Genomic DNA, 23917 nt, shown 5'->3' with positions numbered 1-23917 from the left:
TCAGCTTCATTCCAGCTTGTCCACTTACTCTCTACGTGACCTCCGGAAACTTCAGGCCTCAATTTCTTTATCTATAAAAATGAGGGGTTCAGACTAGATTGACTTTAAGGTTGTCTCTACAAGTTGATGATGAGATGGATAAAATGACCTGCCAGCAACCCCTAAGAAAGTAGAATGAGGATGGTTTAAAAACTTCTGAAAAGTAGCCAGTGAGAACACTGGGGTATTGGGATTTTTAGAGCTGGGAAAGGCTATTAAAGATTATCATTTTACATTGATGGTCCAATTACATACTACCTTGCCTCTCTGCCTCTCGAAAGCCTAATTGCCTAAGCTTAACTCTGAGAATTAATTTCTAGTGCTCACTAAAAATGGGTGTGTATACTTCAAATTATTTCTCCAAATGTGAAAGGCTATCCTGCAGTCGCTTTTGGTCATAAGTATAATTTCCATAGAGAGAAACTAAGGCGAGGACCAATTTTGTCATACAGCTCTTAAGAGAATGGACAAACACAATAAGAGAGTTCCTATCATGTTAAAAATGCTTGGCTGGGCAGAGCAGTCACAGAAATAAAAGGAAGTATTTCATTTGCTAACCAAACTACGCAGAGGATAAATTCTGTCATGGCTGATTATTTGTACGGCTTATTAAAAGGAACCCACTCACCTTTGCCTCTCATGTAGATATCTTTTCATGAAAAAAAATCATTTCATAAAATTCAGGCAAATGCATAGGAAAAAAGATGTGGAAAAAAAATCTGTTTCTTACAAATAGTACTCTAGGTTCTGCAGTAGGAAGAACTGAATGAGTTAAAATTCTGGGCCCCTCAGCAAAACTGTGGAGACGGGGTCCTTGTGTCCTTTGTTTACTCCCAAACAAGTAGATCTCAGAGGAGAGGGGGGCTCCCAGCCTTGGTTGCCCTCTTCCCATCTTTATAATGCATAGTTGACATTGATATCTATTCCTGGAATGGATGAAATTATATCAGTGGTGCTAAATAAGAAATTTTACCAGTGGGACTAAATAAGTGACTTTGGTTCAAGTTATATTGAATAAACTCACAAATTCCCCCACTATTTCCTAAAACAAGGATCTCTCTGGCTTAGTGAGGCCTTGTGGTCTTGTGCAAAGAATACTGGAGTGCCAATGAGGAGCCAGGGGTCTATTCTTGGCTTTGTCCTTAACTGGCTTTTGTGGGTCCCTAGGAATCGCATAGCCTTTCTCAGTCTCTATTTGCTCTCGTGTAAAATAAGGGGAGGGAAGGAAGGAAAGAATATGGAACTCAAAATTTAAACAAAAACTAATGTTAAAAATTTTTGTTTATATGTAATTGAGAAAAAAATTAAAATTAAATGTAAAAAAAAGTCCAAAATATAAATACCTCATTTTATAGGTTGGAAGAGACTGAACAGAATGCTGCAGAGCTGCTAATTGGGTTTGGTAAGTTGCTGAGTCACTGTCATGGAAATGAGGTTTCCTTGAACAGATGATCAACCCTGTGCTGCCAACAACTAAGAACATTTTCCTTGAGATTGAAAAGGAGAACAGAAGTGTGCAAAGGCACACTGTGGATTGTCTTTCAAGGATCAAAATGAGATATTAAAGGCTAACCAACAACAATTAGAAAGCATCCACAACATCCTGATTTTGTCTTGTGTTATTTAATTAAAGGTATCCCACAATTCAGATTTGGTAGGCAAGAAATCTACACTGATTCTGGATTGTGTGTATGTTTGTGTGTGTGTGTGTGTGTGTCTGTGTGTGTGTGTGTGTGTACACATGCATGCACGTCTGCGGTAGGGGAAGGTTAGGGAATGTAGTTAGTTGCACTGATGTGCTTAGCATGACATCTTCATATAAAGGGAGGATGGGGGAGGATCTGCAGGAATTCATATTAATCACCCATCTTTCACCTCTCAGGACATTTTCACATTACAACCAAGATATTAAACGAATCCAGCCCTTAATGGCTAAGCCCAAATTACAAAACCACCACTGTGCCCATCATTCATCCTGGAGTAGCAAGTGAATGAAAAGCCCAGGGCAGAACCTAGTCTGAAGACTGTATTATCTTTCACCCACTGAAGGATGATTAATAGAAGAAATGTCAAATTTATGGCACGCATGCAAAAAGAAATGCTTGATAGGGCAGTAGGGTACAAACCGTCAGGAAAAGGGGATGGCGGGAAAGGAAGAGGAGGAGAAAGAAGAATCCTTTTAGAATGGCAGGAGAGATCTGGGCTTTCTAGGGCTTACTCAGTCATTTATGACTTAGTGCTTGGTAAGTCTAAAGGTGACTACAATTACCCAATAATGAATCCAAAGTCTCCTGAGTTGATTTATTTGTCTTCTCATTTACTCAATAAACATACTGTGAGCAGAGTGGGCACAGCACTGAGTTATACACTGGGAAAGATGTGAAGTTTGAATAAGACTTAGTCCCTGCCTTTGTGAAGCAAACCTCAAAATTAAAGACACACACACACACACACATGCATGCACACCACACACACCACATGTGCACATGCACACACACATATACACACACACACACAGGCACATGCTTTAAAATTAAAGGATCTGGATTCAAGTCCACACTCAGAAACTTCTACCCCTGTAACCTTGGGGGAGTCACTTAACTTGTTGAGCCCTGAGTTTATTTATCTATAAAGTGAGGGAAGTGCATTAGATGACTTCCAAGGTTCCTGCCCTAAATCTATGTTCCTATTAAGGATAAGTGCACCAGAGAGGCACCAATTATTTGCTTCTGTTTCCTCTATCAAGAATAATGATTTTCAGATTTCAAGGGAAAAGAAAAACTATTAAGAGGGAATTGGTAGGGGATAAATTCCCAGGCCAGGACAAACTGTGCCCACAGTTAACTTGTGTTATATAATACAAAGCAAGTTTCTAAGGTAGGCCAGGTGATTATTAATATCTGTATTTTACACATGGGGAAGCCAGGTGGTACAGTGGATAAAACATCTTCCTGAGTTCAAATCTGGCCTCAGACACTTACTAACTGTGTGACCTTGGGCAAGTCACTTAACTGTTTGCCTCAGTTTCTTCATCTGTAAAACAATCTGGAGAAAGAAATGGCAAATCACTCTAGGATCTTCCACCCCCCCACCAAAAAAAAAACCCAAAACAAAAAAAAATCCCAAATGGGGTCACCAAGAGTTAGGAATGACTCAACAACAACAACAACTTTACACATGAGGAAACCAAGGCTCAGAGAGATTAGGTCACTTGCCCATGATTGCACAGTTATTAAGTGTCAGAGCCAGGCTCGGACCCCAGGTCTCACACCAAGCCTCCCAATCTTTCTATCACAAAGTAGAACTTGTGATGTTATTGCTGAGGCATCATTGGTGGTCTCTGAAAGCTAATGGAAGACAGAAGAGGTGCCGCAGGACTGGAGATGGACAAATGAGGTTCTGAGTGTCCAAAAAGGAAGGACAGTGGAGCATTTGAACTACATGTCTTTGAGCTTGACTTTGACTTCTTGCAAAATTCTGGAAGATACAATTAAACTGATGGATTCTGAGCATTTAGACAGGGAAGGCAGCACGAGTCCAAGAAGGCTAGGTCCTGACAGACTAACTTCATTTCCTCATGTGACAGGATCATAATACTGGCAGACCAGGCAATCCCTTAACAATGATGACAACAACAATATAAAATGGGTATATGGTGCAGTGGATAGAAAGGTGGGGTCAGAACCAGGAAAAGCCGGTTCAAATCCTGCCTTTGACACATCCTAGATGTGTGATCATGGGCAATTCATTTGTCCTCTCAGGGCTATAAGGCAGCTTTCTAAGAAGAAAAGGTGCAAACTTCCATTAGTAAAGGGAGTATCCTCAACTTTGCAATCCTCACACTGATTGATGGGACCACAGGTAGAGTTCTTATTCCTAATAATAATAACAACAACCATGACAATAACAAATAATAGTAATGGCTTTCTCTAGTGTTTTAAAGTTTGCGAAGCACTTCTGCGCTATCTGTTGAAGTCTGATAGAATGACAACATTTCTTATGCAATTCCTATGGACACAATAGAAAAATAAGAACCACATTATACAGTATTGTTACATAGCTTCAGAAGTGGTTGAATGACTAGACCCAAAGAATAATCGGTCATCAGTGACTCAGCATGAACTTCCAGGGAAGGGGGCGCTCTTTCGTGGAGTACCCCAGGGGTCTGGCTTTGATGGTGTGTTGTTCAATGTAATTTACTAGTGACTCAGATAATGGTACAGATGATATTCTTAACAAAATTTCACAGGACACAGGTTTTGGAAGGAGACGGCATATTACTAAAGAGTAAGGATAAAAAAACCTCATCAAGCTGAAATAATGGAACAAATACCAGTGTGACTAAGTGTAAAATACTATACATGAATTAAAAGCATCAATGACTTAAGTACAGCATCGGTGAGAAGGCATGCCTAGACAACTGTATGGAAAAAAAAAGATCTTGAGATCTTAGCAAAGTGCAAGCTCTATATGAGTCAACAGTGTGACACGGCAGCCACAAAGGGAAACACATGATAGGTTTGCTTATTGCTATAAGCACACAACAACCAGAGCATTGTGTTCAGTTCTGGATACCACATTTTAGGAAGGACATTGACAAACTGAAGTATAACTGAGAGAGCAATCAAGATGGTGAGAGGACTGGGATGATTAGCTGAAGAAACTAGGCTGTTTAGCTTGGGATCAGGGAAGACTTAGCTGAAAGAATAGATATGGAAGAGAGATTCGGCTTGTTCTACCCAGCTCCATGGGGAGAACTGAGAACAATGGATAGAAGCTGTAGAGAGGTGGATTTGGGATAAATGTAAAGAAATCTTTTCTAACATTACAGTTATCCTAAGATAAGATGGACTATCTCTGGAAGCAGTGATCTCCCTAACATGGGAGCTCTTCAAAAGGAACCCTTATAGGAATTAGAATGGGTGTGATTACTCTTCTATATGACTTTGGACAACTTGATAACAGCTATCATGTGCCCTTGTAGTCTTCTCTTATCTAGACTTAACCACCCCCAATTCCTTCAAACGATCATCAATGGACAAAACCTCAAGGTTCTCATTGCCTTCTCAATTTCTTACATGCTAATTTATCAATATGCTTCTTAAAATGGATGGATTGAATACAGTACTCCAACTAGAGTTTGCCAAGAAGTGTATCTGAAATCACGACAGTGAATGAGATCAATAAGGGAGCTAATGTGCAGAGTTCAATAAGAGGGCCAAAGACAAACCTTTGGAGAACATCTACATTAGGGAGTCAAGAAGAGTATGTAGAGTCAGCAAAGAGAGACAATAGGAATGATTGGAGAGGTAGGAGGAGAAGCAAGAGAATGTGCAGTCTCTGGAACCAAAGGAGGAAAATCCAATAGGAGGGGGTTAGATACCAGCATTATAAAAGGGCAAGGAAGATGAAGATTTTAAAAAGACCATTGAATTGGGAAATTGGAGGGTCGTTTGGTAAGCTAATAAAGTACTTCTAGTAGAGTAATAGTGAAAGACACCAGAAAGCAGGTGAGGAATGAGTGAGCACTAGGTGTAAAAAAAAAATTTTTAAAGAAGGTTATCCGTGAAGGAGAGGAGAGAGATAGGGCAGTGATGATTTAGAAGGAGCAGGGAAAGGTTTTTCTCAGGTTGAGATGTGACCATATTTATAGGCACATGAGAGATAGAGCCAGTGAAGAGAGACTGACAGTGTGTGAGATGGAGAAGGCTGCTGGAGGAAGGTCCTAGAGGAATGAAGGAGGGTAGGATTAAAGACTCAGGTTGAGGGACTGGCAGGAAATTTCACTTCTATAACAAGAGGGAAGAATGAGAGTGTGTGATAATGTGGGGAAGTTTTGAGGAATGGAGGTGGAGAGTTGAGGGATGATTTCAATTTTCTCACTCATGTAGAGTTTAGGGTTTTGGTGTGGAGATGAATAGAAAGAGTTTGGAACAGCTGCTAGGATAATGAGTTAAGGAGGTGAAAAGGATAACACTAGTGAAGGTCTAGCTGAGATTATACACCATTGGCTTGTAATGGGGAAAGCAGCTAAATTTTAGACCTCCTCCAGAGAATTTAGTGGAACAGAAGCAAAGAAACTGAATGGTGAAGACTACTCAGGGATGAAGATTCATGGCTTAAAAATGGCAGAAAATCAAAGAGGAAAGGAATTCTAGCATCATAGCTAATGAAATGTCAAAGTAGAAGACCATGGATGGCATTAAGATTTTGTAGTCGAGCTTTTTTGGTTCCTGGCTTCCAAGATGACCAAGAAGAGGAGGAACAATGGGCAAGCCAAAAAGGGCCGTGGCCAGGTGCAGCCCATCCGTTGCACCAACTGCCCCTGCTGCGTGCCCAAGGACAAGGCCATAAAGAAATTTGTCATCCACAACATCGTGGAAGCTGCGCCATCAGGGACATCTCCAAAGCCAGAATCTTCGACTCCCATGTGCTGCCCAAACTGTATGTGAAATTACATTACTGTGTGAGCTGCATGATCCACAGCAAGGCAGTGAGGAATTGCTCCCGTGAGGGTCAGAAGGATTGGATGCCCCCACCCGGATTCAGACCTGCAGGTGCTGCCCCCAGACCTCCTCCAAAGCCCATGTGAACAGTTACCCGTCCATCAACATTCCCGAACCAATCAGAGAAAAATGAAATGGTTGGTCTATCTTTAAAAAAAAATAAGATTTTGTAGTCGAATGAAGCTAGAGAAGAATAAAAGACATGTTAAAGAACCAGATATACCAAGGGCAAAAGTTTAGTGTAAATGGGGGTTGGATAGAGAGGTAGGATAGCCAGATGTGGCAAGAGTAGAATTTTAAAATTCTATGTCTTAGAAGTAGTACGATTTCAAAAGTACTATCATTTCCTATGATGTTACCACTTAAGTGTGTGTGTGTGTGTCTAAATTGGATTAGGGATGAGATCTGAGGAGGATGAGGAATTGTAAGGGCAAGCAGATAAAGAGGCATTAAATATAAACGATTAAGTCCCTGAGGATGATGACAGGTAATGGAGTAGAGTATACTAAAATCACTGGGAAAATCAGGAGAATGACTTAGATAGAGAGCAGTAGACAAGAGCAACAAGAATATGGAGAAGACGCTATGAACAGAGTACATCAATCTCAGAAAAGGAAAGGTTACTGATGGTTAGTGGTAGAGGAAGGGTCTGAAATCAGCAGCAGGGGGAGGGGAAAGAATGGCCACACCTTCTCCTGGACTTGTGAGTTGGGCGTAGTTGGAAAACTGGCCTCAAGTGGAGAGGACTCCAAGGAATACAGTGGCCTCAAGGTGAGGACAGGTTTCAGTTAAGATGAAGAGTTGGAAGAATGGTCGGCTGAAAAGTTAATGATCTAACGAAATTTAGTAATAATACTGTGGGGATAGGTTTCAAGGGGTGCTGTGAAAGAGGCTAGTTGGATAGAGGTTCACTGTTTCAAATGCAATATTCCCTTTCTGCTCTCTTTATAAGGAAATGTTCATTTCTGTTAAGTTCATAATTTTTTTAAAAAGTATTTTAAATTGGCCTTCTGATGGGTCAACCCAAGTTGGAGTGGCCCTGGGAAGAAGCAGGGCTGAGCAGAATAGGGAAACATTTTCCAGATAATGTGGCAGGAAGATGCACTTGCACATCTGAAGAGGTGGGCAATTAGGGATGGCAAAACCAGTGTAAGAGGAGGTAGATCGGTAGGGTGCCCTCTGCTGGCAGAACTTAAACACCTCAGAAAGTGAGTCCAGTCCTGTTACTAGCACAGCATCATTTCAAGAGCCTGAATAGGGACCCTGCAGGGGCTCACAGTCAGCAGCGGAGGAGCCACTCATTCACTTGGCCTGTGAGGAAGGGAAGAAACACCATCCTCCAGAAGGTTAGGAAGAGCACAGAAGGGAAAATGGATATTTAATGATTCTCCTGCGGAGGATTTCTCGGCAGAACGAACACTGGCGTGGACAGTGTACGAGTAGTTCAAATAATGGATTGCTGAGCTCTCCTGTTTCCTAATCACCCATAACCCTGTTTTGCTCATTAGAAAAAAAGGATGTCTACCTGGGTGCTTGGAAGTCTGGGCGTCCTTATTTTTTATCAACTCTGAGTTTAGTATAACTATAAAGGCTCCCTCCACCTTTCCCCATTGCAACCTCAAGGCTCCAGAAAGGGCTGTTTGCCCTTTTCCTTGCTGGAAAAACAGAAATTGGGCTTCAGAATTTTAAATTTAATTTGATTACTCTTTCCCACTCCTTTTATTTTGTACTTTTGGCTCCTCTTCCTAGAGAAGTAGGTAGGGAAGATTCATGAACAACTTAAACAACTCCGGAATTTTTTTGTGGTAGCTAATGTTACTGGTGGTGCAGTGGATAGAGTGCTGCGCCTGAAGTCAAGAAGACTAGGTTCAAATCTGGCCTCAGGCGCTTACTAGCTATGTGACCCTGGCCAAATCACTGAACCCCGTTTGCCTCAGTTTCCTCATCTGTTAAGTGAGCTGGAAAAGGAAATGGCAAGAAATGCCAAGAAAACCCCAAATGGGGTCATGAAGAGTCAGACATGGCTCAAACGAATGAACAACAATGTTACCTGGGAGGAATCCTGAAAAAATTCAGCAAGCCCTCATGCAAGTCAACTCTAGGAGTATGAGAGAGGCAGGATAGACAGTTCAAAGCATAGTGGCCAGCCTTGGGGTCACTGGGATTCAAGCTTGCTCTCTCTGCGATACACTGGTCATGTGGCCATAGACAAGTAATATTAACCTCTCGGTGCTCCCAGGCAACTCTCCAGGATCCTGAATTATATCTGAGTTGCCAAGCTGAATCAGTAGAAGGAGTTCTCTTACACTGATTAAATCACAAATCTATACCCTCTTCCCACCAAAAAAAAAAAAAAAGCACAAGGTACTCTGCTAGGTACTGGGGATACAAAGGTGAAAAACAACCCAGTCTTTGCCCTCAAAGAAATTATTTTCTAAAAGAGAGAATAAGACATAAATATAAATAAGTACAATGCAAATTTGTTTATTGCAGATGATTAGCTAAGAAAAAGCTTCCTACACGATTCTATGAAGTTAGCTAACCTCGAGAGAAGTCATAATGTGGGTTAAAGAAGAGATGCAAAGATGCCTAGAAATACACAGGAGGTGAAATCCAAGAAATGCACCAGCAATAAAATCCATGGTCTAAGATGCCTGTCTACACACCAATGCACAAAGTATGGAGAACAAACAAGATGAATTGTAGAACTTAATGGGGGGGGGGGGGGAACATATCAATGAGATATCAATGAGATCAGTGAACAGAATATAGCTCTAGAGGGGCAAACACATTTAAAGGAACAGGATAGGTTAAAAATGGTGGGGAAAGGAGAGAGAAGTACTGTGCATTAAGAAGAAATCTAGGAACCAGTGAGTTGAAGAACATTTGAGTAAAGCATTTGAATAAAGATGAATGGGGGGGGGGGGGACAGAAGCAACATCACCATTGGAGTATGCTACAGATACAAAGAAATGGATGGGTCCAGGACACAGATCACAATCCTAGCCCAGAGACAAGATGCCCTAGAAAGGGAGGTTTTAATGATCCCGATATCTACTGGGATTCTCTCTATGCCAAAGGCAGAGTAGATCCTTTCTTGCCTTGTCGATAAGTTCATCCCTCAAGAAGTGCTGGACATAGCCTGGCACACACCCTAAATTTTTGGAAAGCAGATTTTGAAAGGTACAGAGAGAAGACAGTATCCATGGATGAGATTCTACAGAAAAGGTCAATCAAAGAAGGAAAAGAAGCTCTCAAAAGTGAAATTCTGAAGACTAAAAAATAAAAGAGAGAAATATTTTAGATGAGGAGGAAAAGAGGGAGCTATGTGTCAAGCCAGGTTTTAAGAAGACAAGTACAGATGATGGAAGCTGGGGCAGGTAAACAGGGATGGCTACATAGGGGCACGTTCTTTTGTTTTTTTTGTTTGTTTGTTTTTTGGCAGGGAAATTGTTAAGTGACTTGCCCAAGGTCACAGAGCTAGTACATGTGTCAAGGGTCTGAGGCCGAATTTGAACTCAGGTCCTCCTGACTCCAGGGCTGATGCCCTACTCGCTGCACCACCTAGCTGCCCCTGACACAGTCTTTTATATTTCACAGAATGTAGAAGCTGTAAGGGTTTTAGAAACCATTTAGACCAACTTTTACCTAAGAATCTTTCTATGACATAACCAACAAGTGGCTGATTGTCTTGACTTTTCTTGGAACTTCCAATGAACCCACTATTTCCCAAGGTAGTTTACTCCTTTCTTTAACATCTAATTTTCAGGAAGTTTTCCCATACATTGAAAGGAAATCTGCAACTTCCATCTACTGCATCTAGTTCTGGCTTCTGGGGCCAAGCAATACAAATCTATTTCTCCCTTCATGTGAAAGTTGTTGAGTTGTTTCAGTCATGTCCAACTCTCTCTGTGACCCAATTTGAGGTTTTCTTGGCAGAGACTGTGGAGCGGTTTGCCATTTCTTTCTCCAGGTCATTTTACAGATGAAGAAACTGAAGCAAACAGGGTTAACTGACTTGCCCATGGTCACACAGCTATTAAGTATCTGAGACCACACTTGAAGCCAAGTCTTCCCTGACTCCAGAAAGTGACAGACCTCCAAATAAATGAAGACAGTTATTCCATTCTCCAAGTCTTCTCTCCAGGCTATACATCACCATCTCCTTCAAGACACCTTTGTTGCACAACCTCAAGAATATATTCTTGGATCTGTGTTGATCAACATTTTAATCAAAAATTTGGGCAAAAGCATAGAGGGTATACTTATCAAATCTGTAGGTAATACAAAGCTGAGAAGAATAGTTCACACTCTGGATGATATAATCTAGATAAAAAATACCTCAGCAGTTAGAATGATGAGCTGAGTCTATAAGAAAATGAAATTAATGGGGGGAAATTATAAAGTCCCATAACTTGAGCTTAAAAAACAAATTCATAAACATATGAACAAGAGGACAGTCTCTGTCAGCAGCAAGCATTTCTTAATCACTTACTTTATGCTAACTACCATGCTAAGCACTGTGGATATAAAGAAAGGCCAAAAAGAAAGCCCCTGCCCTCCAGGAGCTTATAGTGTAATGGAGGAGACAACATGCAAACAACTATGTATGTAATAATATGTAAATTGAGGGTAACCTCAGAGGGAAGGCACTAATAGTGGGGAGAGACTGGGAAAGGTTTTTTTAGAAGGTAAGATTAGAGCTGAGTCAGGGAAGCTAGCTGGGTGGCAGAGACAAGGAGGGTGAGCATTCCAGGCATGGGGGACAGCAGTCTGGAGATGGAATGTTGAATATGAGGAACCCCAAGAAGATCAGTATTGCTGGATAAACGGAATACATGAAGGTGAATAAAATATAAGACTGGTGGAAAAAGATCTGGGGGTTTTAAGTGGAAAGATCAAGCTCAAAACAAATCGATAATATAGCATAGCGCCCCGCCCCCCAAATCTAATAGGATCTGAGTTTGCATTTAGGGAGATGTCTAGAATGCTCTGCCCTTGTAAAATTCCATCTGGAGCACTGTGTTTGGTTGGGGCATAATGATAATAACAATATTAAACATAATAATGTTATGTTCTACTTACTATGTGCTAAGCACTTTTATTTCATTTTATCCTTACAACAACCCTGGAAGGTAGGTACTATTATTATGCTCATTTTACAGATAAGGAAACTGAGGCCAATAGAGGTTTAAGTGAGTTCCTGGGGGTGGGGGTGGGGGGTCGTACGGCTAGTAAGTGTCATAATAAGAGGCCATATATGAACTCAAGTCTTCCTCACTCTAGCACTCCCACCTATAACAATGACAAAATGGATTATATTCAAAGGAAGAGTAATTAGGACCATGAGGAGTCTCAAGGTTATGCCATATAAGCTAATATAGAAATATGTTTTACATGACTTCACGTAAAATTGAGATCATATTGCTTGGCTTCTCAAGTAGTGAGGGAGGGACAATTTGGAACACAAAATTTTAAAAAATGAATGTTAAAAATTTTTAAAAGTGTAATTGGCAAATATTTAACAAGAGAAATAAAAATATACATTAAAAATATTATAACATATAAGGACTAATTTAGTGGAATGAGAATGTTTTATGAGGGAAGAAAAAAAATAAAGGTGGGGGTCATGATAATTCTTCAACAAAATCAGGGGCAGACCTGGGAGCAAAGGGGGTGGAGGCTGCAGAGATGCCATTTTAGGCTGGCTATAAGTAAAAACTTCCTAGCCAGAGATATTCCAAAAGCCAATGGGCTACCCCTCACTATACATCTTCCATTGTAGGCCAGATGCCCATTTGTGAGGGGATCACTTAGAGAGGTTTCCTGCCTAGGGACAGATTGAACTAGAGTTTCAACTCTGAGATTCTGTGATTCTGACAAGCAGCTAAGGATGTGAAAAGCAATCTCAACCTTTTTTATACAAAAGCAGAAATTTTTCTTAGACTAGGGACTTGATTACACCAACAGTGCTCCCTTGCTAATTGTACCATGCAACAAGTTGGCACCTGCCAGATGTAACAAATCCTGCATAGCCTCTTTTCTTTGGTGTCTTGCTGGGGTTGAGGGTTTGGGGAATGGGATGGATTAGAATGAAGTGGCAAAGCCCACCCAGTAAGATGCTGCCATCTCCAGCAGGACCCATGCTTTATTCATGTTTAGAATTCAGCCCAGCTGCAGTAAAAGACTGGAGATAAGATATTTCCTTATAGAATGCAGTGTCTGTGCTGGGAAAATGAACAGTTTATTGGGCCCTACAGCAAAGACTAGTAGTCGATTCATCACCCTTAGCTCATGAAGAGTAAACTCTCTGGTCAGATGCTGCTGCTCCTCCCAAATGAGATACCTTTAAAAGATAGTAATTTTATGTTCTCTCCCTGAAAATGAGAGGATTTGCTTCCCCCAATGTGGGAAAGGAAGACTACTTGGCTGTCTGCCAAGAGCTGCACCTATATTATGGCTTCAAAATTCTTTGAGGGGGAGAATGAATGCCTTCGTGACTTTTTTTTTCCTTTAGAAATTGTCCAAATGTCAGAAGGTAGAAGTGATCATGCTGGGATTGGACCCTGAGGCCATAGCATCTTTCACATGTGGAAATTCCACTCAGAATTTTGAGGGCATGGCCTATACTTCATGTAAGGAGATGTAACACTGTTTGTTCTTCAAAAGAATTTTACGCAGTTTCTTCCCTCCTGCCTTTCTTTACTCATTCTCTTTCTCTCTCAAGCAAATCATTGATTCAGTTTGTCCCCAAACTGTCATTGCTCCAAAGATGGAAATTCACACTGGGGAGACTTGGTGTCCTGCACTGACCATCCTCCAGCACAAGAATAAGGGTACCAGGAATCGGGTAGTTTCCGTTTACCTAGCAGCCTCTTTGGTATGGGTTTATTCAATGTCATGCAAATAAAAAAGGCAAAGTGCTCCTGAGGCAGAAACATGTCATTTCTTTCAGGTTCACATCTTGCAACCCAGGGTAAGAAGAAAGTGCTTTGGTATTGTGGTAGTTCCAAAAGCTAAAACAGCAATACCTATGCTAGGTACTAGAATGGAAGATCCTCAAGAATTAGAGATTGTTTCATTCTTTGCTTTTTGTATGCCCATTGTCTAGCACAGTACAAAGTACACAGTAAGTGTTTAATACTTGTTTAATTGATTGACATTGAGTGACAATGACCAAGGAAGCCTTGGTGTCACACTAGCTAGAAGCATTCTGATACCTAAAGTCCTGAACACATTATTTTTGGTTTAGACATTTAAACTAACAAAGAAACTAGTCAGTCATTCACTGCATTTTTGCAAAGACCGTGCTAATAGCACCAAATATAGCCTTTCCACTAGACAAGACAGCTTCTAAGACAGTCAGTATTAAAAAAAACGTTGGTCTAACTTCCTCCCAAGCAGCCCAGGAGAGAAGGCAGGGTCCATGAAAGAGGACTTCTGTTGGAGAGGCACGGTGGGAGGGAAAAACCAAACTACTTGGAAGGTATGAGGACTCATGCTCTGATACTGGATAGAAGATTGAGGAGGAATAGACGATGGGGTTGAGAATGGTAGCAAGTAAAGGCAGAAGACAAAGATGGAGGGGGAATGTCAAGGAAAGGAAAGAGAGTGGCAGAAGAGAGAGCTTTTGAGGTGGTGGGGCAAGACTGTGAGCAATATGAATTAACTGTGAACTGATTGTAAACTGAGTCATGGAGTTGAGTAGAGGGAAGCCAGAGGTCATTTAATTGATCTTCCTTATTCTACAGAGGAAGGCCACAGAAGGGAGGTGGCTTAATCTTTAGAACTGGCTCATGGTTTCATTTAAGGCCATGAGAACATGCAAAGAGTGCAAGGATGTTGGGACATCCGTGTGCATTGAAGGTCATAAACAAATCCATGAAAACTGATGGATGAGCATAAGAGCTTTCAGTAGAGGACAAAAACAAAAATTCAGAAATTTTAGAAGATTGTTAAAATAAAGACTTTCAAGTTCTGATTTTCAGAAACACCAATACCTAAATCTGATAATTTCAAGAAAAGAGAAGATTTACAATCAAAATATAGACTAAAAAGTAGAGAATTGCACGTGATTTTTAACACTGTTCAGAAATAGCCTCCATGCTTGGGAGGTCATTTAGCACCCAAACTATGGCTGGCATAGTTGCCATGCAAGAAGTCATCACTCAAAGTTCTTAACCTGGGGTCCGCAGATGGGATTTGTAGATAGATTTCAGAGGCTCTGTAAAGTTGGATGGGGGTGGGGATGAATATTCCCCCCACTGACTTCCAACTCAAATTGAACATTTTCCTCAATTATAAATGTAGGCAACAAGTATTAGTCTGAGAAGGGATCCATAGGCTTCACCTAAGGACCCCAAGAGGGGTCCATGGCACAATAAAGGATAAGAAAGTCTGCTCTACTGAAATGAAAACCAGTGCCCCTTTTCCTGTACCTTTCCTTAACCAACTACAGCAGTTTTGTCCAACCTGAAGGGTTACTTCTTAGCAAGGCGGGAAACACAAAAATAGATCAGAGGGCAAACAGACCCTGGCCAAGGATTAGGGTCACTTAAGAATATTTCATTTGTTTGGTACCAGACATTCAAACGACCTGCACTGCTGGACAGAATTATTCATGGGACAGAGTAAATCAAGGTGATATCAATCCCATCCCACAGATTGTAAGCTCCTTGAGAACAAAGGCTGTCTTTTGTTTTTCTTTGTATCTTTGGCAGGTAGCACAATGCCTGGCACATAGTAGGTGCTTAATAAATGCTACTTAACTGAATGATCTCTAAGGAAGGCACATTGCTAAGCGTAAGTATGAACTTGGAGAATGTTGCAGTGGAAAGAAGGCCTCCTATGTGCCAGGCATTGTGCTGGGTTCAAAACCTGCTTCTGCTACTAACTCACTGTGTTAATTTGGGCAAATCAGTTTCCTTCTCTGGGCTTCAAGTTTCCTTTATGTAACATGCATTATCTTTCTTCTCTGACTCTTCACCTTTCCCAAAAGAGCTACCGAGATAGATTCTGCCCTTATTCCTGGGCCTCCTGATCATGACATAATATATCACTGACATGCATCACTAGACTTGATTTCAAAGTCATGCATTAGTTTACATTGGGCCCTGACTTGTACCTCACTCTCTCCTGGTTCTGCTCTTGCTAAATATAATCTGACATTGCAGATTAAAGTTTAAAGAACTTATTAGGGTACTTTTAGCTGCTGGGACTACGACACTAAAAAAGAAACAGACCTTACCCTCGATGAGCTTACATTTTCCTGAAGGGTGATAACATGAGTAAAAAGGTGAGTTCCGACCTTGAGATTGTATCATTCAGTTGTTGTTCAGTTGTGTCCTTACCCTTCATAACCCCATCTGGGGTATTCTTGGCAAAGATACTGGCGTGGCTTGCCATTTTATAGGTGAGTAACTGAGCTTAGCCCTGAATGGAGATAAGAGTTCTTAAAGACAGAGATTGAGAAGGAAGCCTATTCCAGGCATAGAGGGAACGACTTGTGCAGGCGTATGGCTATACGTCCAGTTTGGCTGGAACGTAGAGAGCATGAAGGAAAATAATGTGGGACAAGGCTGGTAAAGCAGGCTCAAGCCAGACTGTGGAGGGCTTTTAACATCAGGCTGAGGATTCTGTATTCGATCCTACAGGCAATAGGGAACCAAAGAAGCTTTTGGAGCAGAGGAGCGACCTGGTCATACCTACGCCCTACAATAATCGATTGATCCATTACATGAAGGGTATCTCCCATCATACTGGTATTACCATAGCACCCTTCTTTGAAGAGCTCTATCATCCCATCCCAGCAGGGAGAACATAAAGTATAGAAGTCCAGAGAACAGGAGGAGCCAAGGGTTCCTGACAGTGATGAGGCGGGCTGCCATATGTCGTGCAAACGGTTATTACACACAGCAGGAACGGAGGTGGCATTTGTTAAACACACAAATTGTACAGACCAGCATGGAAAAAGAGCATGCTGAATTTTTTTTATTTCCTCTCTCTCCTTCAGCATGGTAAGGGCTGCCTGGTGAATAGGCCACAGTCTTTGTTCACAATGGTAGGTTGCTAACTGCTTCCATCCAGAGCCTCACTGACCTTATGTAACTCTCAGCAGTGCAAAAAAGATAATTATATGATGGCTGCCAAGGAAGGCAAAGAAATTAAATGAATTGCATTTGTAATTGCAAGAAGAAGAAGGAATTATTGGTGGCAGGAGAGCTTTAGGTGTTCTTGACTGAGTAACAGCACCCTCAAGCTCAAACGGAGGGAAAATGAGAGGAATTGTAGCTTAATGGATGCAGACTACTGCCAATGATATATACTAGCTGTTCAACTCTGGACAAGTAACTTCATCTCTCAGTGTTACCACACAACTCTGCAAGATTATAATTTATAGGAAAGGTACCCAGCCTTCTATATCAATGGTGGAAGGAATGTCCATACCAGGCCCTCCTTTTTTGTTAGGGTTGGGGGTAGAGGGAATCAGGCCCTATGATTTCATCTGGTGAATAAATTCCTTCTACCAGTGTAAATCAGCAAGGACTGGTGAAACTGAAGCGTTTTAAAGAGTTGCCTGAGGCCCTAAGAAGTTAACTGATTTTCCCTAATGTTATACATCAGTAAAGGTAAGAAGCAAGACATGAATGCAAGTCCATCATCCTGACTCCTAGCTGGCCCTCTTTCTGTGCCCTACTCCCTCACTGCTTCTCTCTCTCTCTGATAATCAATCAATGTTGACATGTTAGGATCCCTTACCAATCAAATGGTCAAAATTGCGATTGGTTAGGAAAGTTCACATTACAATTAATCCCACATAAGTTTATTATAGAATACAGAAATTTGGCTTTTTTATTAACAGTGATGTTTATGATGTCCCTCTACCATTCCTTCACTTCAGAGGAAGCTGGAGTGCACCCAAAGGTGTATAAAAGGTATTTTATAAGGGCACATAGTTTTCTTTGTTCCCCGTTTGCAAATAGATATTCTGGGCTTTTTCAAACAAATTGTACTTTCCCATGTCTTTGAAAAGAACTAATAAAAAATCAATTACAAAAGATATACAAAAACCTGCTGAAAAAATAAAAAGCCAGGGCCCATTAAACCACAGGAATAGAAAATGAAGTGTGAATGCTTGGCAACTCTCCTACCAGGGCCATTACAGTCTCATGGCTCTCAAAATAATTGCTTCTTACCCAACAATAAAATGACCCCCTTCTACTAAAGGTGGTGATGGAGGCCAAAGGCATTGGGGAAACCTGGGAGGATCAAGAACAGGGTTCTCTATGCAATCAGATTCCCAAGAGACTGATACAGGAGGCAGGATGCTAAGAGTTGAGTGTAAATTCTCTCGTTTGCCACTAATATGCTTCCTTTCGTCATACTTCTAGTACTAAGCGTCTTTTCTAGACTTGCCATTCTGATGATTCAATTTTTATATTATTGATTTTTTCACTCTTTTGTTCAAATATAAGCTGTCCCAGCTCATATCTGTACATTGGAGAAAGTTGTTGTTTAGTTATTTTTCAGTCGTCTCCAATTCTTTGTGACCCCATTTGGGATTTTCTCGGCAGAGATATTGTAATGGTTTGCCATTTCCTTCTGCAGCTCATTTTACAGATGAGGAACTGAGGCAAACAGGAATAAGTGATTTGCCCAGGGTCACACAGCTGGTAAGTGTACTGAGGCCAACTGTGGAAGATGAGTCTTCCTGCCTGCAGGCCTGGCATTCTATGCACTGTGCCACTTAGCTGTCTGATGATACAATGTTAATAATTCTTTAAAAAGTCCAATCAGTGAAGGTATGTACTTGATGTACACTAGAATGTGTATACTAGATATATATTAGAACCCTGACCATTTGAGCAAGTATTTGGTCACCAAAATATGCCAACCTGAGAAGCTGCTAACACAAAAAAGTCATTTAATACTAGAATTGTTTGACAGCATCATAGATCGTATATGTTTTCAGACATGGTACATTTGTTTAGAGAACCTTGCATTTACCTGCTTTCCCTCAACTGGGGTTGGGGCACTGGCCAGGGAGTTAGTCAGTCATTAAGTAGGAATGTAGATGGAACACCCACAAATCCACCATGCATTCTGGGGGCTTCCTGGCTAGTGGAGAGTAATTTTTGGATTCGAAAATAGACCGACAAATTGGATATAAAGTATGCTGGTGGGCCAATCCCAAATAAATGATTAGAGAGGAACAGAGAGGTTCTCTGCTGAGGAAGATGGGTTTCTCTTCTGGAGCTATAAGAGAGTTGGACTAAGGAGGCATCTATACTTAGATAGAATAGTTTAGGAAGTTTTAAGTGCCAATCAGTCTGGGATGAGATAGTTTTCTTATCAAAGACAAGGTTAGCTAGGTGGCATAGAGTACTGAACCTGGAGTTTGGAGCCCTGAGTTCAAATACTGCTTCAGACCCTGTGTGACCCTTAACTTCTATCTGCTTCAATTTCCTCACTTGTAAAATGAAGGTAGTAATAGCACCTAACTCCCAGGTTCTTTGTAAGGATAAAATGAAATATTTATAAAGTGTTCTGCAAAGCCTTAAAGCATTCTATAAGCACGAGCTATCATAGCTATGGATGTACTTCTAATTACCTTACCCAGGTATACTATTTCTGAATATGCATATGCTTTTTTATTATGAAATTAAGGAACATAAATGAATATGTTTTATGTTACACTATTATGGTCATCATGTAGATTATGATTTTAGTTCTGCTCATTTTACTATGTATTAGTTTCATAGAAGCCTTTCCAGGTGCTCCTGAATCTGTCATATTTGTTATTTCTTCTTGCACAATAATATCCCATCATGTTCGTACACCAGAGTTTGTTTATTCATTCCTCATTTGATGGACATTTGCTAACTCTATTGCCTCCATGATCAAATATGAAATCCTGTGTTTGGCTTTTAAAGCCATTTCATTACCTTGCCCTGTTCTGCCTTTTCAGGCTTCTACCACCTTATTCTCCCTCCAGTGATACTGGCATCCTTGCTGTCACTCAAAACTTGACTCCATTCACTGGCTCTCCCCCATGGCTGGAATTCTCTCTCTCCTCAATTCCATCTTCTGGATTCCATTAAGTCCCAGCTAAAATCCCAATTTTTAAAAGAATTCTTTTTGTGATGCCCTTGGATGTTCATGCCTTTTCTCTATGATTATCTTCAAAATTTACTATATATATCTTGTTTGTACATAGTTGTTTCCCCCATCGGCTTGTTGCCTTTCTTTGTATTAGCAGTGCCTATGCCTGGCACATAGCGGGCACCTAATAAAAGCTTGTTAACTTGACTTATTGACATGACTTGGTGGCATACAGGCACCAAATACTAATGATTAAGTCTTTTCTTTAGTGCCTGAATGGATTGGATCCCACGTACAGCAATGATGTTTTTAGATTTTACTCAAAGATTTACCTAGAGGAATGACCTTGAACTACTGGATGAAAATTGGAGGGGATCTGCCCTTCAAATTTTTGAGTACCTCTAGATCTCCTGGACTCCAAGTCAAGTACTGGTACCTACTCATGAAGGGCTCTACGAAAGGTACAATTTTCCTCTATCCTAGCATACTGACTTACTTGGCTGCCAGCTTAGGGGTGCGCTTGCCTGTCTGAATGGCAGGAACACTTTTATGATTTTCATCCAACCTCTGAAGTAGTTTGAATGATCACAGTTCTTTTGCCTCAGAGGACATACTGAGCCTTGAACACTACTAGAAAAGCAGTAACATTTCTGCACATGGGATATATCAACACACCCAGGCACAGAGGAGAAGACTTAGTCATCAAATCAACAAGCATTTTTTTTATTAAGTGCTCTAGGGACATAAGGAAAAAAAGCAAAACCAATTCCTGCCCTCAGAGAGTTTACATTTTAATGCAGGGGACCACACATGCATAAACAGGTATGTGCAAGATGTATGCATACTAGACAGGAGGTGACCTAGAAGAGGAAAGCTCTATCAGCTGGGGGAACAGGAAAGGTCTCCTACAGAAGGTGATGTTTGAGCTCAGCCTTAACTGAAGCCAGGGATTTTCTACAAAAAGGGAGATCATTCTAGTTCAAAGGCAGGAGATGGAGTATTACCTATGAGAAATGGAAAATGAGGAATGCTGGCCTATTCAACATGGGTGGATTGTGGAGTGAGTGGAGGGGAGTAACATGTAAGAAGACGAGAAGACAGGAAAGGGCTAGATATCTAGAAGTTAAAGTGGCAAACAAAAGAGTCTACATTTGATCCTAGTAGGAGTAGGGAGCTACTAGAGTTTATTGGATGGGGGCAGGAGAAGTGAAGAGAACAAGCATTTATAAAGTGCCTATTGTATGCCATGTACTATGCTAAGTGATTTTTTAAAAGAACAAATATTATCTCATTTTATTCTTACAACAAACATGTGCAATAGGTGCTATTATTATCCCCATTTTACAGTTGAAGAAAACAAGGCAAACAGAGGTGATCTACCCAGGGTCACAGAGTTAATAAGTGCCTGAGGCTGCATTTGAACTCAGGTCTGGTCTCCAGGACCAGAGCTCTATCCATTGCACCAGCTTTCCTTAATCTGGGGATGTGGGGGGTAGGGATGGTTGATGAGTGGAGGGAAGATGACATGGTATATTAAATGTCCATGTGCCACCAATACTTCATTTACCATCAGTTGCTCTGCTTGATTTCCATTGGAACTTGGCCAGGTATCCTTCTGAGCACCCCTTCCCTCACTCCCTTTCAGCTTCCTTTTGTGCAGTGTCTTTGCCATTAGGCTGTAAGCTCTTTGAAGGCAGGAATAGCACGGTGCCTGGCACATAGTAGGCACTATATAAATGCTTCCTTACTCTTCTTCATCCCCTGCATCAGAAGTTCTGTTCATAGAATACTTCAACCAAGTCAGTCAGTCAGTAAGCATTTATTAAGCACCTACAATGCACCAGGCATTATGCTAAGTTTTGGGATACAAAAAAAGGCGAAGACAGTACCTACTCTCAAGGAACTTGAAGTCTAAATGGGGGGACAACATGCACACAACTACATACAAACAAGCTATACACAGGATAAATTGGAGCTAATCAATAGAAAGAAGACACTAGAATTAAGGGGAATTGGGAAAGGCTTTTTGTAGGAGGTGGGATTTTAGCTGGTACTTGAAAAAGCCAGGGAAGTCAAGAGGCTGAAATGAGAAGATGACTTCTCCTACCTAGAACTACAAAATCTGAAAACAGTTTCTGAGGAGGTTTAATTCTAACCTTACAGCAGAAAAAGCATTAAAAAGTTAACATGATTTTGCTCTTAGCCAGGCTTGTTACTGATCAAATGCTTGCATTAAAATTTCATAAGGTTATTATAAAGCATCACTTTAACCTTATAATATTCAAGCTCTTTGAAGAGTTACAAAGAGACAACGAAACTCCTTGCATTGATTAAGTGCTGCTATAAATCAATAGCAATACTATAGCCTCTCAATAGCCATAAGAAAGGCGATGCATAATTTTTGCTATGAGATGCAGCCTCTTAAGGCAGGGTTCCCTGGAAGATCGCCCCAAATGGGGTGGGCACACAGAATCTAGAACAGAGGTTTTAACTTGGAGGGTGTGAAATTTTTTTTTTAAATTTTGAAAAGCGTATTTTAATATAATTAATTTTCTTTTAATTTCATTTTCTAAAAATTGCACATTTAAAGTATTTTTTTGAGAAGACTAATTTCAACATCCTGCCAAAGGGTTCTTGACACAGAAAGGAGTTAAGAAACCTTGCCCTAGAGTTGTCATCATGACAGAAACAGAAGATCCCGGGATTTAAAGCTGGACAGGACCTTTATCCTGGGAATATAAGGAAGCCGGGGAAGTCAGGAGGCGAAGATGAGAAGATACTATTGAGTGCAATCAATTTATTTTACAGATGAGAAAACTGAGGTCCAAAGAGGTTTAGATGATTTGCCCACAGACACAAGGAGAATAAGGAGCACAGTTAGAACGGGAATGCTCATTTCCTGATACCAAATTCAGGATTTCCTCCACTAAACTATGCTACCTTCTACTTGTAAACTAAACATCTCCAGCCTGAGTACTGTCACACCAAAGCAATTGGAGTCAGAAAGTTTTGAGGGGTATAGATGAAGACAATCTATTTCCTCTGAGGCAAGTTTCACACAAATATGACAAATTCGTAGATACATGGAAAGGAAGCCTTCCTCAGAACTCTGCAACTGCTTAGTGAAGTAAATGGAACTTTTACAATAATCCAGGTGACAGGGGATGAGGGTCTGAAGTGGGATAAGTGGTCCTATGAGTTTTTTGAAAGTAGGTGATAAATGTGAGTAATATTTCATCTTAGACACGCTTCAAAGAGTTGCTGCTTCTTAGTCATTTTCAGTGAACTTCCATTCTGATTACTTCAATGTTTTGTTTTTTGAGATAAAGGAAAAGGACTTCCAGTTAAGATGCTAGTTTGAAAGACTGTAGAGGAGGATTGTAGCTCTCTAACATATACTCCAGCAGATCTTTAAAAAACAAACAAAAACCTATATAGAATAATGATAAAAAAAATCTAAAGAGAAACATCATTATCTAGTCTAGGATTACACAAACACACACATGCCAGAAGCTGTGAGTGCTGGAAGAGTTATCTTGCCAGGAAAGTTAGCATGAACTCAAGTGAATAAGCTGGAAGTTTGAAGCATTGTCCTCATCAAGAAGGTATGGGGAAGGGAATTTGGAAGAGGAGGGAGAAAAAACTAAAGCAGTGTCCAGAATGGGCAGGTAAGTTACTGGAGGTTAGAAGAGGGAAGGACAATATGAAAACCTTCTGTAGTGCTAAAAAAGCAACATGTTCAAAACCCCAAATTAATATCCCCCCAGTCCTGAAAAAAAAGAGAGATCAATAAAATTGAAAGCAAAAAAATGAACTGGATTGATAAAATTAGGAGCTTGAAAACACCTCAAAACTAGTGACAATTTTTTATTACAACTAATAAAAAATTGTTACTAATCTGATTTTTATAAAGAGAGGTAAAACTAATTTATCAATATAAAAATGAAAATGAGGAATTAATAATAAATGAAAGGGTAATAAATGAAATTGCTAGAAATAGATCATTTAAATAACCCAATCTCAGAGGAAAAAAATGAATAAGCCATCAATAAACTTGCAAAGGGGAAAAAAAAAAAAACAAGACCCAGGACCCAGATAGATTTATTATTGAATACTATCACACATTGAAAGAATAATTCCAATATTACATAAACCGCTTACAAAATGAAAAAAGAAGATGTCCTACAAAATTCTATGATACAAATATGGTATTAATACCTAAGCCAGGAAGAGACAAAGCAGATGAAGAAAACTATAGGTCAATATCTCTA

General features: G+C 40.4%; 1 protein-coding gene and 1 pseudogene across 1 annotated transcript in view; one reads left to right on the top strand and one right to left on the bottom strand.

Annotated features, from left to right (window-relative positions):
- FARS2 (phenylalanyl-tRNA synthetase 2, mitochondrial) overlaps positions 1–23917 on the bottom strand; it is a 681824-nt gene that overhangs the window by 15774 nt on the left and 642133 nt on the right. The window lies entirely within an intron of this gene.
- On the top strand, positions 6285–6631 carry LOC118828095 (annotated as a pseudogene).

This window comes from Trichosurus vulpecula, chromosome 1 (genome assembly GCF_011100635.1).
Source record: "Trichosurus vulpecula isolate mTriVul1 chromosome 1, mTriVul1.pri, whole genome shotgun sequence".
Classification (NCBI taxonomy): domain Eukaryota; kingdom Metazoa; phylum Chordata; class Mammalia; order Diprotodontia; family Phalangeridae; genus Trichosurus; species Trichosurus vulpecula.
This window is presented reverse-complemented; position numbering and strand designations above follow the sequence as displayed.